Raw genomic sequence first — 4,417 nt, 5'->3', positions numbered from 1 at the left:
CTCTCGCCTTACACAGATCCTTGTTTTTATCCCCCAGAATCAGTTACCACCCAATGGTGGGATCAGATACCACCCGATGCAGGAAGCAGAATCAGGTCCTACCCTAGGGTGAGGGCAGAATGCCAGGTCACACCCTAGGGTAGGGCAAAATCACCAATCAGGGTAGGGTCAGTAACATAATAATCCCCTAAAATATTTACATACACAACACTGTCTACCATTTTTGGTTCCTTTTGTTAATAATTTTCTAATTTTATAAGCGGTGTCATTAAGCTATTTAGGTATGTCCCTTCTTCCTTCCTAATATGTGCTTGCTAAGTTATAAATTTTCCTCTAAGTACTGCTTTTCCTGTGTCCCATAGATTCCCAGAAGTTTGAATTCATCTTTTGATCCATTTAGCCACTCTGTTTCTCTAATTTGGTGCATTTAGTCAATTGACATTGAGAAAGATGATTATCTTGGAATTTAATGTCATCTCTGTGAATAAGTTTGGTGTGTCTCTTAGTCTGCCTTGTCTTAAAGTAGACCTTTCAGTTTTTCCTTTAAGGCTGCTTTTGCATCTGTAAAGTTTCTGAGCTGTTGCTTATTCATAAAGCTATGTTTCCTTCCTTCAAACCTGAATGTGAGTCGGGCTGAGTGCAGTTTTCTTGGTGAAGCCTCTATTCAATTCAGTGTTGTCACAATAACCCACCACTGTCTTCGCCCTTGAGAGTTTCTTGTGACATGTCTGCTGTAAATCTTAAGGATGCTCCTTTGAATGTAATTTCCATTTTGGATCATGCTGCTTTCAGTATTCTATCCTTACCTTTGGATTTGTCATTGTGACTAGGATGTATCTTGGAGTGCTTTTCTTTTTCTTGGAGGGGGGGTGGTTTTTGGTTTTGGGGTCACACTTGGCAGCTCTCAGGGTTTATTCCTGGCTCTACACTCAGAAATCACTCCTGTCAGGTTCAGGGGACCATGTAGAATGTCAGGATTTGAACCACCGTCCTTCTGCATGAAAGGCAAACACCTTACCTTCATGTTATCTCTCTGGTCTCTTGGAGTGCTTTTCTTTGTGTCTCTTTTAGCTGGTACTCTTTGGATGCAGGATTTGGTTGCATGCAGTCTTTATCTCTGGGAGTTTCTCTGTAATGATGTTCTTGACTGATGATTCTTCCCAGGGGTTTTCTTCTTGGGTTTCTGGGACTTCAATGATTCTTACGTTGTTTCTGTTGAATTTATCAAACATTTCTATTTTTATTTGTCCAAAATCTTGGAGTAATTTTTCCATAGTCTGATCATTTCCTTTAAGCTTTTTTTCCAAGTTCTTCTGTTGTTTGGAGTTATTATGCATCTCATCTTCCAGCTCACTGTCTTCAGCTGCTGTTATTCTATTGGAGAGGCTTTCCATAGAGTTTTTCATTTCCTCTACTGCCTTTTTCAGTCCCATAATTTCAGTTTGGAGTTTTCAGATTTCTGTATTTGTGGTCTGTTCAGTTAGATCTATGCTTTCTTTGAGTTCTAAGAACATCCTCCACATTTCTATTCAAAACTCCTTTACTGAGAGGTTAATTAGGTGGTTGGCATTTCTTTGGGTCATCAGAGCTGCCATCTTCATTCTTTATGCATTCTGTTATCCTGTGTTGTTCCCCCATTGCTCCACTTGAAGTGTTATTCTTACTCAGTGTTGTGATGGGGTTTGTGTTCTATAAGACGTGTTTATTTATTTATTTATTTATTTATTTATTTTTGCTTTGTTCTTCTTTGATTGTTACTGGGTTCAGGAAGTAGCCCCAGGTGTCACTTTTAAAATAGTCTACTGTAGACCAAAGCCAGGCAGGAATTATCCCCCATAGTTTTGAGCGAAGGCAATTCTACCTGAAGTTAGGCACTGGAGAGTTGATTTTGCTGTGTTATTATTAGATTGTCAATGGGGATTAGCCATATGACAAATTTCAAGGGCTCTGTAAGCCCGACCTGCAACATTAAAATTTTGGTATTCCTAAATCTAATAAATAGAACTCCTTTACCATCTTTCACTAAGACATACAATTGTACTGGGTCTAGATCTATGCAAACAAGGATATGACCACAAAGTATTAAATATATAAAGGGTGTTGAGAAAATTCTCTCCATTTTTACCATAGATACCATTTACATGTTTGCTATGAGAAGAGAACAAAGAATCTATGGGTGGGGAAATTTGGATGGTGAATTAGTATAGGCAAGGTGCTATGGAAGAGAAAATGAATTAGGCTTATTAAGGTATACTATTGGCAAACCTGAGAAATATGGCATGGTTGTTTTATCTATTCCTCAGTTGAAACTATTCTCCACTCTCCCTGATTCATTGGCATAATAAAAACATTGTTCCTCAAGAAATACACATATCCCCTTTGACTGCTGTGATTAAGTCAAAGGTATGTCAGTTCTAGAGGACTTCTTCAGCCAATTAAGTAATTTTACTTTGGAGAGCAATAGAAGTGTCAATGATTTGCAGCTAATGGGTGAAATCATGGGCATATGTCAGTCCCTATGCTGAATCTCAACAGAAAAGCTGATCCATGTGGTTGCAAGTGGCATTCTTCATATTCTGTTGATGAGAATCTGAAAGGGACCTGAGGCAAGGGGCAGTGTTCCAAGACACAAGGGAGTGTTGAGCTTCAAGTGTAGTGGGGTCTGCATTCATTGTGTCATTATTAATATAGCTTCTGATAGAGTCAGATCATATAGCAGGGACAGCAACAAATAAGGGCCATAGTAGGGGAGCACAGAAAAAACAACTCTGTGTTTATTGAATATTGTCAGTAGCTAAAAAAGGAAGTATAGAGATATGGAAATAGCATTGCCTAGGTACAATAGAGACATATATATTTATTACTAACATAATGGTGATTACTACACATAAATACATGAATACACATATATTTGATCAATTAATTTGCTCCAGCTATTATTCTGTCCCATCTATGGTGGCAGGATAAAAATTGATGTGCGGCTGAGAAAGAAAAGGCTATTTAGTTGTCCAAATGGAACTTTGTCCCACATTTTCCAAACTCACAGGCTAAACTCTAATCCCAGCCTATTCTCCATAAAAATGCATCAAAATGTTGTATTGGTATATAGCTGGCAAGTAGGGCCTAGTATTTCAATCCAAGTGATATATTAGCATTTGAAGTATTTTTTTGCTCTGAGGTAGGTAATTATACACAGGGAGAAGATGCCCTAGTTGCCTCTATCAAAGGGATACTAAGGAAAATGTAAGTAAGTTACATCAAGAAAATCAGTCCTTTCATGTCCCTGTCTTACAAAAAAAAAAAAAATACCCACTAAGAATTTATAATCTCTTTAACTCACACAACTTTTGTAATTCAAGGGCATTTTTCCAACCCAGATGGCCTGAGTGAATTCCATATCAAGTGTATGGGTTTAGGATTCTTAATACCCTAGGTAAGGATTTAGAAATTAGGATCTTTTCTTAATGTTTTTTGTGAAGTAAAAATTCATGAGTTGTGAGATCACCTCAGGCACTATATTTCTAAATTTCATGCAGCTGGGGCTGAAGAAGCGGGGTATCATAGAAGCAATAATAACCAAGTCCGAAAGGAAAAGATGATAATGGAGTCCATGGACTTATTGCCTCATACTCTTTGCTGAACCAACAAGCAACAATCTTCTTTCTTTATTAAGACCAATTACCAGTACCAGAAGGGGAAAGGCTCAGAGAGACTGACAGACAAACAGACAGAAAGAGGGAGGGAGGGAGAGAGAACGAGAGAGAAAGAGAGAGAGAAAGATAAAGAAGTACTATCCTGTGAGCATTTACATTTCAAAGGAAGAGGTTTAGAGAAGGAAAAATCTTGGGGAACACCTTTGCTTGGGTGATAGCTTGATGTCATCTCACAGGTTTTCATTTTTTTTTTTTCTCATGCTACTTTAATTTTAATGGAGATCCAGGGAATGAACTAGTTTAAGTTTGAAGCTGTCAACATCTAGAAAATACCGTATCAATTAGTCTGAAGAATGCATTTAAAATGATCAGGTCAAGGAGCACCAAAAAGTCCTCTCTATCCTTGGGAGGACAGAGAAGATTACTATTTTAAAAGATGCTCTCTCTGGAATAGTGACACAAAATGTTTATCAACGCATACAGCACACAAAACAACCATTATGCAAATAATTTGTTTGTTTGTTTGCTTTTGGGTCATACCTGGCAGCGCTCATGGGTTACTCCTGGCTCTATGCTCAGAAATCGCTCCTGGCAAGCTGGGGATACCATATGGGATGCCAGGATTTGAATCAGTCTTTCTGCATGCAAGGCAAATGCCCTACCTCCATACTATCTCTCGGACCCTATGCTAATAATTTTAAATTTCATTTGGAAAACCTTGATTTTTCTATAATATCCAAAGTTCAATTTTCTAAGAGCACTGT

Source organism: Suncus etruscus, chromosome 16 (genome assembly GCF_024139225.1).
Source record: "Suncus etruscus isolate mSunEtr1 chromosome 16, mSunEtr1.pri.cur, whole genome shotgun sequence".
Classification (NCBI taxonomy): Eukaryota; Metazoa; Chordata; class Mammalia; order Eulipotyphla; family Soricidae; genus Suncus; species Suncus etruscus.
Note: the sequence above shows the minus strand (reverse complement) of the source record.